The 21,493-nt window shown below is 66.6% G+C and overlaps 12 non-coding genes across 12 annotated transcripts; 8 read left to right on the forward strand and 4 right to left on the reverse strand.

Annotated features, from left to right (window-relative positions):
* The first annotated feature begins 743 nt into the window (after window positions 1-743).
* On the forward strand, window positions 744-815 carry TRNAG-UCC (transfer RNA glycine (anticodon UCC)). The gene has a single exon. It is a non-coding gene; the product is annotated as a tRNA-Gly (tRNA).
* A 300-nt stretch (window positions 816-1,115) lies between these two features.
* Window positions 1,116-1,187, forward strand: TRNAE-CUC (transfer RNA glutamic acid (anticodon CUC)). The gene has a single exon. It is a non-coding gene; the product is annotated as a tRNA-Glu (tRNA).
* Window positions 1,188-7,388: 6,201 nt separating this feature from the next.
* TRNAG-GCC (transfer RNA glycine (anticodon GCC)) lies at window positions 7,389-7,459 on the reverse strand. Its single transcript has one exon. It is a non-coding gene; the product is annotated as a tRNA-Gly (tRNA).
* Window positions 7,460-8,733: 1,274 nt separating this feature from the next.
* TRNAL-CAG (transfer RNA leucine (anticodon CAG)) lies at window positions 8,734-8,816 on the reverse strand. The gene has a single exon. It is a non-coding gene; the product is annotated as a tRNA-Leu (tRNA).
* Window positions 8,817-9,369: 553 nt separating this feature from the next.
* On the forward strand, window positions 9,370-9,441 carry TRNAD-GUC (transfer RNA aspartic acid (anticodon GUC)). Its single transcript has one exon. It is a non-coding gene; the product is annotated as a tRNA-Asp (tRNA).
* Window positions 9,442-10,205: 764 nt separating this feature from the next.
* Window positions 10,206-10,277, forward strand: TRNAG-UCC (transfer RNA glycine (anticodon UCC)). Its single transcript has one exon. It is a non-coding gene; the product is annotated as a tRNA-Gly (tRNA).
* Window positions 10,278-10,577: 300 nt separating this feature from the next.
* On the forward strand, window positions 10,578-10,649 carry TRNAE-CUC (transfer RNA glutamic acid (anticodon CUC)). Its single transcript has one exon. It is a non-coding gene; the product is annotated as a tRNA-Glu (tRNA).
* A 6,205-nt stretch (window positions 10,650-16,854) lies between these two features.
* TRNAG-GCC (transfer RNA glycine (anticodon GCC)) lies at window positions 16,855-16,925 on the reverse strand. The gene has a single exon. It is a non-coding gene; the product is annotated as a tRNA-Gly (tRNA).
* Window positions 16,926-18,188: 1,263 nt separating this feature from the next.
* On the reverse strand, window positions 18,189-18,271 carry TRNAL-CAG (transfer RNA leucine (anticodon CAG)). Its single transcript has one exon. It is a non-coding gene; the product is annotated as a tRNA-Leu (tRNA).
* Window positions 18,272-18,824: 553 nt separating this feature from the next.
* On the forward strand, window positions 18,825-18,896 carry TRNAD-GUC (transfer RNA aspartic acid (anticodon GUC)). The gene has a single exon. It is a non-coding gene; the product is annotated as a tRNA-Asp (tRNA).
* A 764-nt stretch (window positions 18,897-19,660) lies between these two features.
* TRNAG-UCC (transfer RNA glycine (anticodon UCC)) lies at window positions 19,661-19,732 on the forward strand. The gene has a single exon. It is a non-coding gene; the product is annotated as a tRNA-Gly (tRNA).
* A 300-nt stretch (window positions 19,733-20,032) lies between these two features.
* On the forward strand, window positions 20,033-20,104 carry TRNAE-CUC (transfer RNA glutamic acid (anticodon CUC)). Its single transcript has one exon. It is a non-coding gene; the product is annotated as a tRNA-Glu (tRNA).
* Window positions 20,105-21,493: the final 1,389 nt, after the last annotated feature.

Raw genomic sequence — 21,493 nt, forward strand, 5'->3', positions numbered from 1 at the left:
CCGCGGTCGCTCTCTGTCCTGCCGCCAGGCCCCCAGAGGCCCTTCGTCTGGTCCCGCCGCCTTTGGGCGAGGCGCCAGGGCGCGGTGCGCGGCCTAGCCACCGTCGACCCCCTCTCCCCGTGCGGGCCTCCAGCCCGAGCCCTTTGTGGTCGCCGGGCGCACGGTCGCCACGGCCGAGCGAGGGCCTCCTTGGCCACCCCACGGCCTTGCCCGACCAGAGCCGGAGCTTGCGGCCCGCGGGGCCGCCCGGCCGCCCACGCACCCACTCCCACTGGCCGCCTGAGTGGGCTCCTAGGCTCGCGACGCCCCCGCCGTGCGGCTCGGCACAGCGCCGCGACGCGTGCAGGCAGCTGGGTCCCGTGTCCCCAAGTCGTCGTGGGAAGTGGCCGCGCCCAGAGCCCGGTGGAGAAGGGCTTTGGCCAGCTGGGTGCGGGAAGCTGCGTGCCCCGCGTTGCCCGCCGGAGGTGAGGGCGGAGGCGTTCGCGGGCCGCGGCGGGGAGCGAAGGGCCGCAGGGCCGCAAGGCCGTCGGGCCGGTGGACCACGGCAACGGCGTAGCGCCGACGCGCATGGGGCGCCGCGCGGCTGCTGGTGGCGCCGGCGGCGGCGCAGAGCCTCCGGCTGACGGGGCGTCCGGGCAGGGATGCGGAGGCGGTGGCGGCAGGGGCGGCAGGGGCGGCGGCGGCGGCGAGATTATGCTGGGGCGAGCCCGGGGCCGGCGTCCGGCGGCCGCCCGGGCTGTGTAGCGTTGGTGGTATAGTGGTGAGCATAGCTGCCTTCCAAGCAGTTGACCCGGGTTCGATTCCCGGCCAACGCAGCGGGCCGACCTTTTGCTGAGCTGCACCGCCCTCCCGGCACGGGCGATGGCGGGGAGAGAGAGCTGGGAGCGGGGAGCCAGCCCGCTGGCCCGCGGCTTTTGGCGTGTGTGCGAGAAGCCGGCGGCGCGCGCAGTGTTTTGAGGGGGCTGAAAGCAAGACGGCACGCCAAGGCAGGAGGACTGACGGGGCCGGCGGGCGGCTGGACTTGCAAAGGCCGGGTGTGGGCGGCAAGGTGGCGCGGGCGGGTGGCATGGAGGCGCTGGGTTCAGCGGGAGCAGGCGAGGGCCTTGCCCCGACGCTCCCTGGTGGTCTAGTGGTTAGGATTCGGCGCTCTCACCGCCGCGGCCCGGGTTCGATTCCCGGTCAGGGAAGCCTTTCTTCTTCCTCTCCGGAGGCCTGCCACCTGCCGGGGTCCTCGCCGGCGACCCTCCCACCTTTACCCTTTTAGCCTACGCAATGGCAACCCACTCCAGTCCTCCTGCCTGGAAAACCCTATGGACCGAGGAGCCTGGGAGGCTGCAGACCATGGGGTCGCTAAACGTCCCATAGGACCGAGCGACTTCACTTTCACTTTTCACTTGCATGCATTGCAGAAGGAAATGGCAAGCCACTCCAGTGTTCTTGCCTGGAGAATCCCAGGGACGGGGGAGCCTGGTGGGCTGCCGTCTACGGGGTCGCACAGAGTCGGACAGGACTGACGCGACTTAGCAGCTCAGCACTGCGCCAGAGGCCCCCGGGACCCTGCACCTCCAGCCCAAGCACGATTCAGGCCACCTCCGCCGTCCCCCGGGGCAAACCTTTGTTGGCCGCAGTGGCAACCTCGCGCCGCTTTCACCACGACCGGCCTGAGGCCTCCCATCCCCCGCCTCCCTCCCTCCTGAGGGGCTGCGGCTGCTGGCCCTGGTGGCGGCCGTGAAGCTCCAGGGCTTGTGCTGGTTCTCCTGGTGTCGGGGGGGGCGGGGGGAGGGGGGGCGGGGGGCGGGGCCGGTGAGGAGGTGGGGTGGGATAGGGCGGGGTGGGGATAGGGGCGGGGGTAGGGGCGCGAGCTGTGGTGGTCGCCAGCGGGGGCCAGCAGCGGCAGGGGCGGTGGCCGCAGCCGAAGGTGAGCGAGGGGGATGTGCCTCGGAGAGTGGGGGCCAGTGGCCACGGACACGCCTGCCTTCCCATGTCCCTCATGCCAGCCCCGTCTCTGGGCGGCTTGGCCACTGCGCGCCAGGTCCCGGGCTGGCTGTGACTCCCGTATGGTGCTGCTGTCTCCGAGAGGGTTCTGGTCTTGAGTGGGCTCTGGGAGGCGGACCACGGCGCCCGGGAGGCATCGGGATCAGTTCAGTCGCTCAGGGCACTGCAGCAGCCAGGCTTCCCTGTCCATCACCAACTCGCGAGGCTTGCTCAAACTCATGTCCGTCCAGTCGGGGATGCCATCCAAGCCTCTCGTCTTCTGTCGGGTCGTCCCGGTCTCCTCCTGCCTTCCATCAGGGTCTTTCCCCGTGAGTCAGTTTTGCGGGTCGGGTGGCCAGAGGATTGGCGTTTCGGCTTCAGCCTCAGTCCTTCTAATGAATATTCAGGACTGATTTCCTCGAGGATGGACGGGTTGGGTCTCCTCGCAGTCCAAGGGACTCAAGAGTCTTCTCCAACACCGCAGTCCAAAAGCATCAATTCTTCGGCACTCATCCTTCTTTATACTCCACCTCTCACATCTGTACGTGACCGCTGGAGAAACCGTAGCTTTCACGAGACAGACCCTCGTCACAGACCTCGTCTCTGCTTTTCGACATGCTGTCTAGGTTGGTCATAGCTTTTCTCCCAAGGAGCGAACGTCTTTTCATTTCGCCGGCGCGGCCGGCGTCTGCAGTGCTTTGGGGCAGCCCCCCCAAATGAAGTCTTTCCCGCTTTCCGTTCTTTCCCCGTCTATTTGCCATGAAGTGATGGGACGGGATGCCATGATCTTAGTTGTCTGAATGTTGAGTTTGAAGCCAACGTTTTCACTCTCCTCTTTCACTTTCCTCAAGGGGCTCTTTAGTTCTTCTTCGCTCTCCCCGAGGCAAAGGGGTGAAGACGGATGTGGACCTGTGCCTCGAATCCCACCACCGCTTAGTGGAAGTGAGAGAGCTCGCAGATCCGGGGGGGCGGGCCGGCCCGGCTGGGCAAAGCTAGCCCACCGGCCTGGAGGCGGCAGATGCGCTCGAGGCAGCGATGCCTGCCAGGGAGGACTACCCAACCATCAGGGTGTTTCCCTTGCCTGACCACAGCTCTCAATCCTACCGGACTGAGGCAAGATTTCCCCAGGCCTCCCTCCCCCACTCGTAACCAAAGGTGGGCACTGGGGCGCCCTCACACCCACACCCACCCACACACCCACCCACCCACCCACCCACACACACACACACACACACGCACAGCGCCCTGTTCCCCGCACCCCTCCCCTAGTTATGACATCTACGAGTTTCCCATTCTCATCCAACTGTCTATCCAGGATCCACTCCATCCCTCTCGCCAACCTGTCATTGTCTTCCCCTAGGAACTCTCCCCGAGGGTAATCGCCCACCACAGTCTCCCCTTGGGCCAATCTCGAGGTCATCTTTCCCCAAAGGGTTTCATTCCACGTCCGTTCAAGGACTGTGTCCTTCGGAGGGGAAGTGGACGGCCGACCAAGGGCACCAAAGTGCAGCGAGGGCGGCACAATCGGGTGGGATGGCGCCGAGTCCCCTATGGGAAAGGAGCCCCCGTGGCCCAACGTGTGCTTGCCGTGGCCAAAGGAGGTTTCCTTGAGGCCCCTGCCGGGGCCGTGGGCATCAGCGTGCGTGGGGGAGAGTATGGGACGAAGGTGCTTGGGGCCATGGCTGGTGGGCGCCCCACGTGGATCAGGGACCTGGGCAGAGCGATCATCGCAGGGAGAGGGGGCGGCGGCGAGCTGAGGGGCTGGCAGGCAGGCCCAGGGGTGCTTGGGTGGAGTCTTCCTGGAGGGCCAGCATGAGGGGATGGGTGGGGCTCGAGGGAACCTGGCCGAAAGATCGGCAGGCCGCTCGAGCAGGCCCTCTGCAGGAGCATGGGCGAGGTGGCAAAGCCCTGCCAGGCGCATGTGAGAGGCTGGGATGGATCTGTGGGAGGTAGGGGTGGGCGTAGGGTCGGGGTGGGTCCGCGGAGCCGGAGGGAGGCCCGCACTGGTGAACCTCAGGGCAGGGCAGGCCAGGCCAGGCCAGGGCAGGACGTGGGAGGGGTGGCCCGAGCTCCAGGGCGTTGGTGGCGGGGCCGGGGCGGGGGCGGATGGGTCCGAGCCTGGAGTTGGAGGGAAAGGCAGAGGGCAGGCCGTGACAGTGATGGGGCTGTGGCATGAGGAAGATGGTGGGGGAGCACTCCATTCATTTGGGCGGGGTGGCGGGTGAGCGGGCGAGCCACACTGGTGCGCGGTGCTGCAGGCTGCTCAGGCTCAGCGGTGGGCTGAGGACGCAGGCAAGCCAACGACAGAAACGGGGTCCCAGATGGGGGCCAGACCTGGTCCGAGATGGGTGGGCCCCCCTTACCGCCCCAGAGACCAAAGTCACCACTCATCAGGAGCAAATGTCCAGTCTCGGGTGTGACATGGCTGGGGGCACACGGTGGGATGGGGAGTGGTGGTTGGCCGCTCGGGTGGCTGAGATTTCACGAGGACCAAGGAGAGCTCCCATGTGACCGAGCACAACCGTCCCTCCAGGGTACACACCCGCAGAGGGCAAACCTCGGGGAGGTCTGAGGGTGCCCACACCGCCACGGACACGGCGACACTGTTTGCCATGGCCAAGACACGGAGCAAACCCCAGCGCCCATCCACACGTGGCGGGCCCGAGAAGAGGTGGCACAGATGTAGCATGGAACCATCACTCAGTCATAAAGAAATAAGTCAAGTGTTGCCACTTGTCACAAGCAATGATGGACCTAGAGACTCTTACACTTGGTGAAGCACGTCAGACCGCGTTGGACAAAGGCATGTGGAACGTGTGAAAGAATACAAAACGGAGCTATTTGCCGAGGAGAAACCCACTCACGCAGAAAACCACCTTAGGGGAACGCCAGCGGAAAGGCAGCGCTGGAGGGATGCGTGTGCAGCTGGGACGAACAGATACGCAGGACCCTGGATAAAGGGAGAAGCGCCAAGGTGATCCAGTTCAACACAGGGAATAAGCGTCAGTACCCTGGAATCCCCTCGAGTGGACAAGAATCTGAAAACATACATGAAATCCAAAATCCCGTGTACAACACGGGAAACAGAATCACTTTGCGGTCCATCGGAAACGAGCACAATATTGGAAACCCACTGTGCTTCAGCAACAACCGTGACTCCGACAATGGAATCGGCTTTGCAGAAGAAACGAAATCAACAGGCAAGTAAGTCGGCCGGGAACAGACGAGCTGTCCCAATCCCACCCTGGGTACATACCCGTGAGAGCCGCAACTCTTCATTCGGAAAGACACATGCAAACCCCACGGTCATAGCAGCACTGCTTGCCATAGCCGAGACGTGGAGGAAACCCTAGTGCCCATCCCCAACGGCTCACCCGCGTAGGTGCCATACCAGAGACAGGGAGAGAATGGGATGGCACTGAGCCGTCCACGCGAGTGCATTAGTGTCACTGGCAGCAACAGCGGAAGCTGGAGCTGCGCAATATTACCCTTGGTGAGGGAAGTCAAACAGGCAGGGTCACAGATGGGTGGAATCTTAAGTGTTGTACAAATTCACCCCTGTGGCAACCAGCGACAGACTCTCAGACTCGGGAAAGCAGCCTCGGGCTTCCCAAGGGCAGAGTCACGGACGGAGGGATGGATGAGGAGCCGGGCTCAACGGATGTACCGTACCAGTACTGCGTAGAAAGGAGAGGAGCAACAAGGAGACACGGAATACTACAGGGAATGAGATCCCGTATCCTGTTCACCTGTAACGGAAACCGATCTGAAACCCTCATCCCACCTGCACAGGAGGGAATCACAACGCTGTACAGCGGACACGGGCACCAGGCTGTAGTTGTACACTTCCAGAACAACAACTGCCACTCCGGGGAAGTCAATCAGTCGAGGATCGGTCCACCAGTAGGACAAAGAAGAGCTCACATGATGATCCAGCAGACCCAATCCCGGCTACTCATCGGGAAAAGACAACACGCCCAATGGGAAGAGAGGCGGGCATCCCCCAGGGTCATCGCAGCCCTCGGTGCCGTAGCCGAGACGTGGGAAACCCTCACGTGCCCGTCGGCCCGTGGCCGGCACGAGAAGGTGAGGCAGATACGTACCGTGGAATATGACGCAGCCATCAAGTAGGAGCGGCCATCGCCATGGGCCCCAACGCCGGACGGACCCACAGAAGGGTCCACTGCCTGAAGTGAGTCGGGTGGAGAGGGACAAAGCTCTGTGGACTCGAACAACGAATACCAGTGAATCTGTGTGCAAAGGGGAAACCGACCTTGAGACGGAGAAAACGTGCATAGGGCTAGCCAAGGGGAAAGGCAGGGGAGGGACGAAGTTGGAGTCGGATCAAGAGATAGGAAATACTGTACTTACAGTCGATGAGCAACAGAGCTTTCCTCTGTAGCATGAGAACTGTATTCGTGTCTCGCCTTAACCTACACTGGAAAATCACCTGGAAAAGAACAGGGGACTGAATCACTTTGCCGAGCACCTGAGACTAACCCAGGACTGTAAAGCAGTTCTCCTCGTGTTGGAAGAAGCAGAAAGAGGAGCAGGCCCTGGCCTGGGGTAGGGGGTGGGGGGAGGCAGGCCAGTGCGCCAAATGCAAAGGCAGGTTCCTGGACAGCCTGGGATTTGGAATGGCTCAGGGAGGACCTGGGCGTGGTGGGGGGGGGGTGTGCAAATGGGGGAGGTGGGGAGCCGGGTGGGGGTGGGATGGGGGTTGCGTTTGGGGAAGTAGGGGCACGGTGAGGGTGCAGGCTGAGGTGGTGGTGCTCTTGGGGGCAGGGCTGATGCTGAGGTGAGGCGCGCAACAGGGTTTCAGGGGCATGGGGTGGTGTTTGAGGCGGTGAGGCCGTCCCTGTTGGAGACCCATTTCTGCCGAGGGACGGGAGCTGGTGGACTTCTTTGGAACTCCTCCTGCAAGACGCTGGTCCAGGGACCCTCCAGGCGAAAGGGAGGTATGCTTGCCAGATGTGGCAACTTCCTTGCTCCTGACTGTGCAAACGTAGTGTGATTGATTCTCGGAGTGTGGGGAGAGTGAGGCAGGGAGCTTGGAGACGGACGTTGTGAAAGGTGAAGAGGTGGTGCGGGCGGCTGCCAGCCGTGGGCTATTCCTTCCAGTGCAATCCCTGAGCCCCTGGCTGGGTCCGGGTGAGGAAGCGGGCAAACACAAGAAAGGCGCCTGGACGCACGGGCGGCTGAGCCCGCAGGGCTTGGGGCCACGGAGGCTTGGCAGCAGGGCCTTTTCTGGGTGGGGTGGGGGTGGGGTGGGGTGGTGGGCGTCTGCGTGGGAGAGGCAGCGGGCGGCAGGTAGCAGCCAGCGGTTGCAGGAGCGCTGCCTGGAGCGTCTTTCAGCCGGCAGACCTAGCTGGGCTCTGGGGCTGCACTGCGGGACCAAAAGGGGACGCTGCGGCTGCATGGGCCGGGAATCGAACCCGGGCCTCCCGCGTGGCAGGCGAGAATTCTACCACTGAACCACCCATGCACCGATGGCCAACGCCGCCCGACGCTGCCCCAGGGGCGCTGACCGCCACCCGCCCGGCACTGCTCACTGCTCGCCCGTCGCCCGTCGGCATCTATCTGCTCCATCGGAGCAGGAGACGACGGTGGGGAGCGGGGAGAGGGGGCGACCTGAAAGCCAGGATCCGGGCACGTGCAGGACCACAGGGCGCGGCGCTCTCGGAGGGTCCCACTCGGCCCGTCGCGCGCCTTCTGCGCCGACCACGGCCGCCGCGACCCTGTCGGTGTCGCCCGAGGGGGCCGGGAGCCGACGCCTCCTGCCCGGCGCCGAGATCCCTGTCAGGTGCAGGCGCAGGCGCTGCGTGGTCGCTGCGGCCGCGCGCCGACGTTCCTCTCAGCGACCGCCGGGTCCCGACCCAAAGGCGTGTGAGCCCGGCTCGTGCGCTCTGGCGGGCCGCGCGCCCGAGGTCCGGCTCTGACGGGGTGGTGGTGCTGGTGAGGAGGGGCCATTTGGCAGAGCGGCTCCTGGCTCGGGGACTGCCGGCTGAGGCAGGGAGCGCGCTCTGGAAGGGCTTGGCTCCGGCCCGGGCAGCGGCTTCCCCGGGAAGGTCGGGGGCGCCGGCCGGCCGCCGGTGGGCGGGCTGCACGGGCACGTAGGGCTTCTGCTCCCTCCCCAGAGGAGCACCCTTCCCGGGACGGACTGGTGCCAGGAAGACCGGTGTTCGCTGGCCAGCAGGAAGGCTGGGAGGCACGTGTCCCTGGCGGGCGGCAGGCAGGTGTGGCCCGGCCAAGGCCGCAAGGCGCAGAAGCGTCGAGGGCACGCAGCAACCCCCCTGGCGGGCAAGGCTGGGGCTCGGCCGCCTCGGTGTGACTGGGGAGCGCAGGCGGGCCGGCGGGGCGGGTGCGGAGGACAGACAGGGTGCCGGCCGGTGGGAGAGCGGCCGGGGGCGGACGTGGAAGCAAGGCTGCGAGAGCGAGTTGGCCGTTCCCCGGCAGAAGTCGGAGCGCCGGCGACGCGAGGAGGGCTTGCCAGCCGCCGCGGGGCTGCGTGCTTCGGTGCGGCCGGGGGCGGGGCGTGGCCGTGGGAGTGGGAGGGTGGGCGAGGGTGGGCGAGGGGGAAGCGGGGAGGCAGGAAAACCAGCAGCTGCAGCTGCAGCCAGCTGGGGAGGAAAGATGCGCTGAGGAGGACTGAAGGTTCCTGGGGTGGGGGTGCAGGTGGCGGGAGGCAGGGCGTGTGTGGAGCAAGGCAGTGGCGCGGGGAGGACGGGCGCGTTTGTCCGGCGGGCCAAAAGGCTGGCTTGTCAGGAGTGGGATTCGAACCCACGCCTCCAGGGGAGACTGCGACCTGAACGCAGCGCCTTAGACCGCTCGGCCATCCTGACGGCGGGCCTGGCTGGGCGCGTGGCCGCTCGCCTGGCTGGGACCCGACGCGGCGCGAGCCCCGGCGCCCTTGGCGGGCCGCGCGCCGCGCCGCGCCCGGCAGGCAGGCAGGCAGGCAGGCAGGCAGGCGGCCGTCCGGGGTGGGTGTCGACGGAGCCGGCGCGCGGCGGCCGGCCGAGGCGCCTGGCTCGGCCGCCGGTCGCTCCCCGGACCCAGCCGGGCCGTGGGCGGGCCGGCCCCTCCCCAGCCGCGCCTTTCCTGGCCCGACGCCGGCCGGCGCGCGCCCACCGTGTCCTCGCAGCCTCGCTTGCCTTCTCGGGCCCCCTTCTCCCGGCGGAATGCCCGCGTGGGAGGCAAGAGGCGGCGCGCCCTGGGGAGTGTCCAGTGCCCCGGGGGTCCGGGGCCCTGTCGGGGTGGCGGGCTGCCGCTGTGAGCGAGGCGGTTGGTTGGGTGCCCGGTTGGGTCGGGACCCGCGGTGGCCGGGGGCCCGTGCTGGGCAGGGGTCGCGTCGGCAGGCAGCCCGAGAGCGGCCGGGCGGTAGGACGGTCGCCGCCGTCCTCGTTAGTATAGTGGTGAGTATCCCCGCCTGTCACGCGGGAGACCGGGGTTCGATTCCCCGACGGGGAGGCCACACACCCTTTTTGGTGGCCGCGGTCGCTCTCTGTCCTGCCGCCAGGCCCCCAGAGGCCCTTCGTCTGGTCCCGCCGCCTTTGGGCGAGGCGCCAGGGCGCGGTGCGCGGCCTAGCCACCGTCGACCCCCTCTCCCCGTGCGGGCCTCCAGCCCGAGCCCTTTGTGGTCGCCGGGCGCACGGTCGCCACGGCCGAGCGAGGGCCTCCTTGGCCACCCCACGGCCTTGCCCGACCAGAGCCGGAGCTTGCGGCCCGCGGGGCCGCCCGGCCGCCCACGCACCCACTCCCACTGGCCGCCTGAGTGGGCTCCTAGGCTCGCGACGCCCCCGCCGTGCGGCTCGGCACAGCGCCGCGACGCGTGCAGGCAGCTGGGTCCCGTGTCCCCAAGTCGTCGTGGGAAGTGGCCGCGCCCAGAGCCCGGTGGAGAAGGGCTTTGGCCAGCTGGGTGCGGGAAGCTGCGTGCCCCGCGTTGCCCGCCGGAGGTGAGGGCGGAGGCGTTCGCGGGCCGCGGCGGGGAGCGAAGGGCCGCAGGGCCGCAAGGCCGTCGGGCCGGTGGACCACGGCAACGGCGTAGCGCCGACGCGCATGGGGCGCCGCGCGGCTGCTGGTGGCGCCGGCGGCGGCGCAGAGCCTCCGGCTGACGGGGCGTCCGGGCAGGGATGCGGAGGCGGTGGCGGCAGGGGCGGCAGGGGCGGCGGCGGCGGCGAGATTATGCTGGGGCGAGCCCGGGGCCGGCGTCCGGCGGCCGCCCGGGCTGTGTAGCGTTGGTGGTATAGTGGTGAGCATAGCTGCCTTCCAAGCAGTTGACCCGGGTTCGATTCCCGGCCAACGCAGCGGGCCGACCTTTTGCTGAGCTGCACCGCCCTCCCGGCACGGGCGATGGCGGGGAGAGAGAGCTGGGAGCGGGGAGCCAGCCCGCTGGCCCGCGGCTTTTGGCGTGTGTGCGAGAAGCCGGCGGCGCGCGCAGTGTTTTGAGGGGGCTGAAAGCAAGACGGCACGCCAAGGCAGGAGGACTGACGGGGCCGGCGGGCGGCTGGACTTGCAAAGGCCGGGTGTGGGCGGCAAGGTGGCGCGGGCGGGTGGCATGGAGGCGCTGGGTTCAGCGGGAGCAGGCGAGGGCCTTGCCCCGACGCTCCCTGGTGGTCTAGTGGTTAGGATTCGGCGCTCTCACCGCCGCGGCCCGGGTTCGATTCCCGGTCAGGGAAGCCTTTCTTCTTCCTCTCCGGAGGCCTGCCACCTGCCGGGGTCCTCGCCGGCGACCCTCCCACCTTTACCCTTTTAGCCTACGCAATGGCAACCCACTCCAGTCCTCCTGCCTGGAAAACCCTATGGACCGAGGAGCCTGGGAGGCTGCAGACCATGGGGTCGCTAAACGTCCCATAGGACCGAGCGACTTCACTTTCACTTTTCACTTGCATGCATTGCAGAAGGAAATGGCAAGCCACTCCAGTGTTCTTGCCTGGAGAATCCCAGGGACGGGGGAGCCTGGTGGGCTGCCGTCTACGGGGTCGCACAGAGTCGGACAGGACTGACGCGACTTAGCAGCTCAGCACTGCGCCAGAGGCCCCCGGGACCCTGCACCTCCAGCCCAAGCACGATTCAGGCCACCTCCGCCGTCCCCCGGGGCAAACCTTTGTTGGCCGCAGTGGCAACCTCGCGCCGCTTTCACCACGACCGGCCTGAGGCCTCCCATCCCCCGCCTCCCTCCCTCCTGAGGGGCTGCGGCTGCTGGCCCTGGTGGCGGCCGTGAAGCTCCAGGGCTTGTGCTGGTTCTCCTGGTGTCGGGGGGGGCGGGGGGAGGGGGGGCGGGGGGCGGGGCCGGTGAGGAGGTGGGGTGGGATAGGGCGGGGTGGGGATAGGGGCGGGGGTAGGGGCGCGAGCTGTGGTGGTCGCCAGCGGGGGCCAGCAGCGGCAGGGGCGGTGGCCGCAGCCGAAGGTGAGCGAGGGGGATGTGCCTCGGAGAGTGGGGGCCAGTGGCCACGGACACGCCTGCCTTCCCATGTCCCTCATGCCAGCCCCGTCTCTGGGCGGCTTGGCCACTGCGCGCCAGGTCCCGGGCTGGCTGTGACTCCCGTATGGTGCTGCTGTCTCCGAGAGGGTTCTGGTCTTGAGTGGGCTCTGGGAGGCGGACCACGGCGCCCGGGAGGCATCGGGATCAGTTCAGTCGCTCAGGGCACTGCAGCAGCCAGGCTTCCCTGTCCATCACCAACTCGCGAGGCTTGCTCAAACTCATGTCCGTCCAGTCGGGGATGCCATCCAAGCCTCTCGTCTTCTGTCGGGTCGTCCCGGTCTCCTCCTGCCTTCCATCAGGGTCTTTCCCCGTGAGTCAGTTTTGCGGGTCGGGTGGCCAGAGGATTGGCGTTTCGGCTTCAGCCTCAGTCCTTCTAATGAATATTCAGGACTGATTTCCTCGAGGATGGACGGGTTGGGTCTCCTCGCAGTCCAAGGGACTCTCAAGAGTCTTCTCCAACACCGCAGTCCAAAAGCATCAATTCTTCGGCACTCATCCTTCTTTATACTCCACCTCTCACATCTGTACGTGACCGCTGGAGAAACCGTAGCTTTCACGAGACAGACCCTCGTCACAGACCTCGTCTCTGCTTTTCGACATGCTGTCTAGGTTGGTCATAGCTTTTCTCCCAAGGAGCGAACGTCTTTTCATTTCGCCGGCGCGGCCGGCGTCTGCAGTGCTTTGGGGCAGCCCCCCCAAATGAAGTCTTTCCCGCTTTCCGTTCTTTCCCCGTCTATTTGCCATGAAGTGATGGGACGGGATGCCATGATCTTAGTTGTCTGAATGTTGAGTTTGAAGCCAACGTTTTCACTCTCCTCTTTCACTTTCCTCAAGGGGCTCTTTAGTTCTTCTTCGCTCTCCCCGAGGCAAAGGGGTGAAGACGGATGTGGACCTGTGCCTCGAATCCCACCACCGCTTAGTGGAAGTGAGAGAGCTCGCAGATCCGGGGGGGCGGGCCGGCCCGGCTGGGCAAAGCTAGCCCACCGGCCTGGAGGCGGCAGATGCGCTCGAGGCAGCGATGCCTGCCAGGGAGGACTACCCAACCATCAGGGTGTTTCCCTTGCCTGACCACAGCTCTCAATCCTACCGGACTGAGGCAAGATTTCCCCAGGCCTCCCTCCCCCACTCGTAACCAAAGGTGGGCACTGGGGCGCCCTCACACCCACACCCACCCACACACCCACCCACCCACCCACCCACACACACACACACACACACACGCACAGCGCCCTGTTCCCCGCACCCCTCCCCTAGTTATGACATCTACGAGTTTCCCATTCTCATCCAACTGTCTATCCAGGATCCACTCCATCCCTCTCGCCAACCTGTCATTGTCTTCCCCTAGGAACTCTCCCCGAGGGTAATCGCCCACCACAGTCTCCCCTTGGGCCAATCTCGAGGTCATCTTTCCCCAAAGGGTTTCATTCCACGTCCGTTCAAGGACTGTGTCCTTCGGAGGGGAAGTGGACGGCCGACCAAGGGCACCAAAGTGCAGCGAGGGCGGCACAATCGGGTGGGATGGCGCCGAGTCCCCTATGGGAAAGGAGCCCCCGTGGCCCGACGTGTGCTTGCCGTGGCCAAAGGAGGTTTCCTTGAGGCCCCTGCCGGGGCCGTGGGCATCAGCGTGCGTGGGGGAGAGTATGGGACGAAGGTGCTTGGGGCCATGGCTGGTGGGCGCCCCACGTGGATCAGGGACCTGGGCAGAGCGATCATCGCAGGGAGAGGGGGCGGCGGCGAGCTGAGGGGCTGGCAGGCAGGCCCAGGGGTGCTTGGGTGGAGTCTTCCTGGAGGGCCAGCATGAGGGGATGGGTGGGGCTCGAGGGAACCTGGCCGAAAGATCGGCAGGCCGCTCGAGCAGGCCCTCTGCAGGAGCATGGGCGAGGTGGCAAAGCCCTGCCAGGCGCATGTGAGAGGCTGGGATGGATCTGTGGGAGGTAGGGGTGGGCGTAGGGTCGGGGTGGGTCCGCGGAGCCGGAGGGAGGCCCGCACTGGTGAACCTCAGGGCAGGGCAGGCCAGGCCAGGCCAGGGCAGGACGTGGGAGGGGTGGCCCGAGCTCCAGGGCGTTGGTGGCGGGGCCGGGGCGGGGGCGGATGGGTCCGAGCCTGGAGTTGGAGGGAAAGGCAGAGGGCAGGCCGTGACAGTGATGGGGCTGTGGCATGAGGAAGATGGTGGGGGAGCACTCCATTCATTTGGGCGGGGTGGCGGGTGAGCGGGCGAGCCACACTGGTGCGCGGTGCTGCAGGCTGCTCAGGCTCAGCGGTGGGCTGAGGACGCAGGCAAGCCAACGACAGAAACGGGGTCCCAGATGGGGGCCAGACCTGGTCCGAGATGGGTGGGCCCCCCTTACCGCCCCAGAGACCAAAGTCACCACTCATCAGGAGCAAATGTCCAGTCTCGGGTGTGACATGGCTGGGGGCACACGGTGGGATGGGGAGTGGTGGTTGGCCGCTCGGGTGGCTGAGATTTCACAAGGACCAAGGAGAGCTCCCATGTGACCGAGCACAACCGTCCCTCCAGGGTACACACCCGCAGAGGGCAAACCTCGGGGAGGTCTGAGGGTGCCCACACCGCCACGGACACGGCGACACTGTTTGCCATGGCCAAGACACGGAGCAAACCCCAGCGCCCATCCACACGTGGCGGGCCCGAGAAGAGGTGGCACAGATGTAGCATGGAACCATCACTCAGTCATAAAGAAATAAGTCAAGTGTTGCCACTTGTCACAAGCAATGATGGACCTAGAGACTCTTACACTTGGTGAAGCACGTCAGACCGCGTTGGACAAAGGCATGTGGAACGTGTGAAAGAATACAAAACGGAGCTATTTGCCGAGGAGAAACCCACTCACGCAGAAAACCACCTTAGGGGAACGCCAGCGGAAAGGCAGCGCTGGAGGGATGCGTGTGCAGCTGGGACGAACAGATACGCAGGACCCTGGATAAAGGGAGAAGCGCCAAGGTGATCCAGTTCAACACAGGGAATAAGCGTCAGTACCCTGGAATCCCCTCGAGTGGACAAGAATCTGAAAACATACATGAAATCCAAAATCCCGTGTACAACACGGGAAACAGAATCACTTTGCGGTCCATCGGAAACGAGCACAATATTGGAAACCCACTGTGCTTCAGCAACAACCGTGACTCCGACAATGGAATCGGCTTTGCAGAAGAAACGAAATCAACAGGCAAGTAAGTCGGCCGGGAACAGACGAGCTGTCCCAATCCCACCCTGGGTACATACCCGTGAGAGCCGCAACTCTTCATTCGGAAAGACACATGCAAACCCCACGGTCATAGCAGCACTGCTTGCCATAGCCGAGACGTGGAGGAAACCCTAGTGCCCATCCCCAACGGCTCACCCGCGTAGGTGCCATACCAGAGACAGGGAGAGAATGGGATGGCACTGAGCCGTCCACGCGAGTGCATTAGTGTCACTGGCAGCAACAGCGGAAGCTGGAGCTGCGCAATATTACCCTTGGTGAGGGAAGTCAAACAGGCAGGGTCACAGATGGGTGGAATCTTAAGTGTTGTACAAATTCACCCCTGTGGCAACCAGCGACAGACTCTCAGACTCGGGAAAGCAGCCTCGGGCTTCCCAAGGGCAGAGTCACGGACGGAGGGATGGATGAGGAGCCGGGCTCAACGGATGTACCGTACCAGTACTGCGTAGAAAGGAGAGGAGCAACAAGGAGACACGGAATACTACAGGGAATGAGATCCCGTATCCTGTTCACCTGTAACGGAAACCGATCTGAAACCCTCATCCCACCTGCACAGGAGGGAATCACAACGCTGTACAGCGGACACGGGCACCAGGCTGTAGTTGTACACTTCCAGAACAACAACTGCCACTCCGGGGAAGTCAATCAGTCGAGGATCGGTCCACCAGTAGGACAAAGAAGAGCTCACATGATGATCCAGCAGACCCAATCCCGGCTACTCATCGGGAAAAGACAACACGCCCAATGGGAAGAGAGGCGGGCATCCCCCAGGGTCATCGCAGCCCTCGGTGCCGTAGCCGAGACGTGGGAAACCCTCACGTGCCCGTCGGCCCGTGGCCGGCACGAGAAGGTGAGGCAGATACGTACCGTGGAATATGACGCAGCCATCAAGTAGGAGCGGCCATCGCCATGGGCCCCAACGCCGGACGGACCCACAGAAGGGTCCACTGCCTGAAGTGAGTCGGGTGGAGAGGGACAAAGCTCTGTGGACTCGAACAACGAATACCAGTGAATCTGTGTGCAAAGGGGAAACCGACCTTGAGACGGAGAAAACGTGCATAGGGCTAGCCAAGGGGAAAGGCAGGGGAGGGACGAAGTTGGAGTCGGATCAAGAGATAGGAAATACTGTACTTACAGTCGATGAGCAACAGAGCTTTCCTCTGTAGCATGAGAACTGTATTCGTGTCTCGCCTTAACCTACACTGGAAAATCACCTGGAAAAGAACAGGGGACTGAATCACTTTGCCGAGCACCTGAGACTAACCCAGGACTGTAAAGCAGTTCTCCTCGTGTTGGAAGAAGCAGAAAGAGGAGCAGGCCCTGGCCTGGGGTAGGGGGTGGGGGGAGGCAGGCCAGTGCGCCAAATGCAAAGGCAGGTTCCTGGACAGCCTGGGATTTGGAATGGCTCAGGGAGGACCTGGGCGTGGTGGGGGGGGGGTGTGCAAATGGGGGAGGTGGGGAGCCGGGTGGGGGTGGGATGGGGGTTGCGTTTGGGGAAGTAGGGGCACGGTGAGGGTGCAGGCTGAGGTGGTGGTGCTCTTGGGGGCAGGGCTGATGCTGAGGTGAGGCGCGCAACAGGGTTTCAGGGGCATGGGGTGGTGTTTGAGGCGGTGAGGCCGTCCCTGTTGGAGACCCATTTCTGCCGAGGGACGGGAGCTGGTGGACTTCTTTGGAACTCCTCCTGCAAGACGCTGGTCCAGGGACCCTCCAGGCGAAAGGGAGGTATGCTTGCCAGATGTGGCAACTTCCTTGCTCCTGACTGTGCAAACGTAGTGTGATTGATTCTCGGAGTGTGGGGAGAGTGAGGCAGGGAGCTTGGAGACGGACGTTGTGAAAGGTGAAGAGGTGGTGCGGGCGGCTGCCAGCCGTGGGCTATTCCTTCCAGTGCAATCCCTGAGCCCCTGGCTGGGTCCGGGTGAGGAAGCGGGCAAACACAAGAAAGGCGCCTGGACGCACGGGCGGCTGAGCCCGCAGGGCTTGGGGCCACGGAGGCTTGGCAGCAGGGCCTTTTCTGGGTGGGGTGGGGGTGGGGTGGGGTGGTGGGCGTCTGCGTGGGAGAGGCAGCGGGCGGCAGGTAGCAGCCAGCGGTTGCAGGAGCGCTGCCTGGAGCGTCTTTCAGCCGGCAGACCTAGCTGGGCTCTGGGGCTGCACTGCGGGACCAAAAGGGGACGCTGCGGCTGCATGGGCCGGGAATCGAACCCGGGCCTCCCGCGTGGCAGGCGAGAATTCTACCACTGAACCACCCATGCACCGATGGCCAACGCCGCCCGACGCTGCCCCAGGGGCGCTGACCGCCACCCGCCCGGCACTGCTCACTGCTCGCCCGTCGCCCGTCGGCATCTATCTGCTCCATCGGAGCAGGAGACGACGGTGGGGAGCGGGGAGAGGGGGCGACCTGAAAGCCAGGATCCGGGCACGTGCAGGACCACAGGGCGCGGCGCTCTCGGAGGGTCCCACTCGGCCCGTCGCGCGCCTTCTGCGCCGACCACGGCCGCCGCGACCCTGTCGGTGTCGCCCGAGGGGGCCGGGAGCCGACGCCTCCTGCCCGGCGCCGAGATCCCTGTCAGGTGCAGGCGCAGGCGCTGCGTGGTCGCTGCGGCCGCGCGCCGACGTTCCTCTCAGCGACCGCCGGGTCCCGACCCAAAGGCGTGTGAGCCCGGCTCGTGCGCTCTGGCGGGCCGCGCGCCCGAGGTCCGGCTCTGACGGGGTGGTGGTGCTGGTGAGGAGGGGCCATTTGGCAGAGCGGCTCCTGGCTCGGGGACTGCCGGCTGAGGCAGGGAGCGCGCTCTGGAAGGGCTTGGCTCCGGCCCGGGCAGCGGCTTCCCCGGGAAGGTCGGGGGCGCCGGCCGGCCGCCGGTGGGCGGGCTGCACGGGCACGTAGGGCTTCTGCTCCCTCCCCAGAGGAGCACCCTTCCCGGGACGGACTGGTGCCAGGAAGACCGGTGTTCGCTGGCCAGCAGGAAGGCTGGGAGGCACGTGTCCCTGGCGGGCGGCAGGCAGGTGTGGCCCGGCCAAGGCCGCAAGGCGCAGAAGCGTCGAGGGCACGCAGCAACCCCCCTGGCGGGCAAGGCTGGGGCTCGGCCGCCTCGGTGTGACTGGGGAGCGCAGGCGGGCCGGCGGGGCGGGTGCGGAGGACAGACAGGGTGCCGGCCGGTGGGAGAGCGGCCGGGGGCGGACGTGGAAGCAAGGCTGCGAGAGCGAGTTGGCCGTTCCCCGGCAGAAGTCGGAGCGCCGGCGACGCGAGGAGGGCTTGCCAGCCGCCGCGGGGCTGCGTGCTTCGGTGCGGCCGGGGGCGGGGCGTGGCCGTGGGAGTGGGAGGGTGGGCGAGGGGGAGGCGGGGAGCAGGAAAACCAGCAGCTGCAGCTGCAGCCAGCTGGGGAGGAAAGATGCGCTGAGGAGGACTGAAGGTTCCTGGGGTGGGGGTGCAGGTGGCGGGAGGCAGGGCGTGTGTGGAGCAAGGCAGTGGCGCGGGGAGGACGGGCGCGTTTGTCCGGCGGGCCAAAAGGCTGGCTTGTCAGGAGTGGGATTCGAACCCACGCCTCCAGGGGAGACTGCGACCTGAACGCAGCGCCTTAGACCGCTCGGCCATCCTGACGGCGGGCCTGGCTGGGCGCGTGGCCGCTCGCCTGGCTGGGACCCGACGCGGCGCGAGCCCCGGCGCCCTTGGCGGGCCGCGCGCCGCGCCGCGCCCGGCAGGCAGGCAGGCAGGCAGGCAGGCAGGCGGCCGTCCGGGGTGGGTGTCGACGGAGCCGGCGCGCGGCGGCCGGCCGAGGCGCCTGGCTCGGCCGCCGGTCGCTCCCCGGACCCAGCCGGGCCGTGGGCGGGCCGGCCCCTCCCCAGCCGCGCCTCTCCTGGCCCGACGCCGGCCGGCGCGCGCCCACCGTGTCCTCGCAGCCTCGCTTGCCTTCTCGGGCCCCCTTCTCCCGGCGGAATGCCCGCGTGGGAGGCAAGAGGCGGCGCGCCCTGGGGAGTGTCCAGTGCCCCGGGGGTCCGGGGCCCTGTCGGGGTGGCGGGCTGCCGCTGTGAGCGAGGCGGTTGGTTGGGTGCCCGGTTGGGTCGGGACCCGCGGTGGCCGGGGGCCCGTGCTGGGCAGGGGTCGCGTCGGCAGGCAGCCCGAGAGCGGCCGGGCGGTAGGACGGTCGCCGCCGTCCTCGTTAGTATAGTGGTGAGTATCCCCGCCTGTCACGCGGGAGACCGGGGTTCGATTCCCCGACGGGGAGGCCACACACCCTTTTTGGTGGCCGCGGTCGCTCTCTGTCCTGCCGCCAGGCCCCCAGAGGCCCTTCGTCTGGTCCCGCCGCCTTTGGGCGAGGCGCCAGGGCGCGGTGCGCGGCCTAGCCACCGTCGACCCCCTCTCCCCGTGCGGGCCTCCAGCCCGAGCCCTTTGTGGTCGCCGGGCGCACGGTCGCCACGGCCGAGCGAGGGCCTCCTTGGCCACCCCACGGCCTTGCCCGACCAGAGCCGGAGCTTGCGGCCCGCGGGGCCGCCCGGCCGCCCACGCACCCACTCCCACTGGCCGCCTGAGTGGGCTCCTAGGCTCGCGACGCCCCCGCCGTGCGGCTCGGCACAGCGCCGCGACGCGTGCAGGCAGCTGGGTCCCGTGTCCCCAAGTCGTCGTGGGAAGTGGCCGCGCCCAGAGCCCGGTGGAGAAGGGCTTTGGCCAGCTGGGTGCGGGAAGCTGCGTGCCCCGCGTTGCCCGCCGGAGGTGAGGGCGGAGGCGTTCGCGGGCCGCGGCGGGGAGCGAAGGGCCGCAGGGCCGCAAGGCCGTCGGGCCGGTGGACCACGGCAACGGCGTAGCGCCGACGCGCATGGGGCGCCGCGCGGCTGCTGGTGGCGCCGGCGGCGGCGCAGAGCCTCCGGCTGACGGGGCGTCCGGGCAGGGATGCGGAGGCGGTGGCGGCAGGGGCGGCAGGGGCGGCGGCGGCGGCGAGATTATGCTGGGGCGAGCCCGGGGCCGGCGTCCGGCGGCCGCCCGGGCTGTGTAGCGTTGGTGGTATAGTGGTGAGCATAGCTGCCTTCCAAGCAGTTGACCCGGGTTCGATTCCCGGCCAACGCAGCGGGCCGACCTTTTGCTGAGCTGCACCGCCCTCCCGGCACGGGCGATGGCGGGGAGAGAGAGCTGGGAGCGGGGAGCCAGCCCGCTGGCCCGCGGCTTTTGGCGTGTGTGCGAGAAGCCGGCGGCGCGCGCAGTGTTTTGAGGGGGCTGAAAGCAAGACGGCACGCCAAGGCAGGAGGACTGACGGGGCCGGCGGGCGGCTGGACTTGCAAAGGCCGGGTGTGGGCGGCAAGGTGGCGCGGGCGGGTGGCATGGAGGCGCTGGGTTCAGCGGGAGCAGGCGAGGGCCTTGCCCCGACGCTCCCTGGTGGTCTAGTGGTTAGGATTCGGCGCTCTCACCGCCGCGGCCCGGGTTCGATTCCCGGTCAGGGAAGCCTTTCTTCTTCCTCTCCGGAGGCCTGCCACCTGCCGGGGTCCTCGCCGGCGACCCTCCCACCTTTACCCTTTTAGCCTACGCAATGGCAACCCACTCCAGTCCTCCTGCCTGGAAAACCCTATGGACCGAGGAGCCTGGGAGGCTGCAGACCATGGGGTCGCTAAACGTCCCATAGGACCGAGCGACTTCACTTTCACTTTTCACTTGCATGCATTGCAGAAGGAAATGGCAAGCCACTCCAGTGTTCTTGCCTGGAGAATCCCAGGGACGGGGGAGCCTGGTGGGCTGCCGTCTACGGGGTCGCACAGAGTCGGACAGGACTGACGCGACTTAGCAGCTCAGCACTGCGCCAGAGGCCCCCGGGACCCTGCACCTCCAGCCCAAGCACGATTCAGGCCACCTCCGCCGTCCCCCGGGGCAAACCTTTGTTGGCCGCAGTGGCAACCTCGCGCCGCTTTCACCACGACCGGCCTGAGGCCTCCCATCCCCCGCCTCCCTCCCTCCTGAGGGGCTGCGGCTGCTGGCCCTGGTGGCGGCCGTGAAGCTCCAGGGCTTGTGCTGGTTCTCCTGGTGTCGGGGGGGGCGGGGGGAGGGGGGGCGGGGGGCGGGGCCGGTGAGGAGGTGGGGTGGGATAGGGCGGGGTGGGGATAGGGGCGGGGGTAGGGGCGCGAGCTGTGGTGGTCGCCAGCGGGGGCCAGCAGCGGCAGGGGCGGTGGCCGCAGCCGAAGGTGAGCGAGGGGGATGTGCCTCGGAGAGTGGGGGCCAGTGGCCACGGACACGCCTGCCTTCCCATGTCCCTCATGCCAGCCCCGTCTCTGGGCGGCTTGGCCACTGCGCGCCAGGTCCCGGGCTGGCTGTGACTCCCGTATGGTGCTGCTGTCTCCGAGAGGGTTCTGGTCTTGAGTGGGCTCTGGGAGGCGGACCACGGCGCCCGGGAGGCATCGGGATCAGTTCAGTCGCTCAGGGCACTGCAGCAGCCAGGCTTCCCTGTCCATCACCAACTCGCGAGGCTTGCTCAAACTCATGTCCGTCCAGTCGGGGATGCCATCCAAGCCTCTCGTCTTCTGTCGGGTCGTCCCGGTCTCCTCCTGCCTTCCATCAGGGTCTTTCCCCGTGAGTCAGTTTTGCGGGTCGGGTGGCCAGAGGATTGGCGTTTCGGCTTCAGCCTCAGTCCTTCTAATGAATATTCAGGACTGATTTCCTCGAGGATGGACGGGTTGGGTCTCCTCGCAGTCCAAGGGACTCTCAAGAGTCTTCTCCAACACCGCAGTCCAAAAGCATCAATTCTTCGGCACTCATCCTTCTTTATACTCCACCTCTCACATCTGTACGTGACCGCTGGAGAAACCGTAGCTTTCACGAGACAGACCCTCGTCACAGACCTCG

Source organism: Bos grunniens, chromosome 3 (genome assembly GCF_055505025.1).
Source record: "Bos grunniens cultivar Pamir isolate PY7600 chromosome 3, Bosgru_T2T1.0, whole genome shotgun sequence".
NCBI classification, from domain to species: Eukaryota; Metazoa; Chordata; class Mammalia; order Artiodactyla; family Bovidae; genus Bos; species Bos grunniens.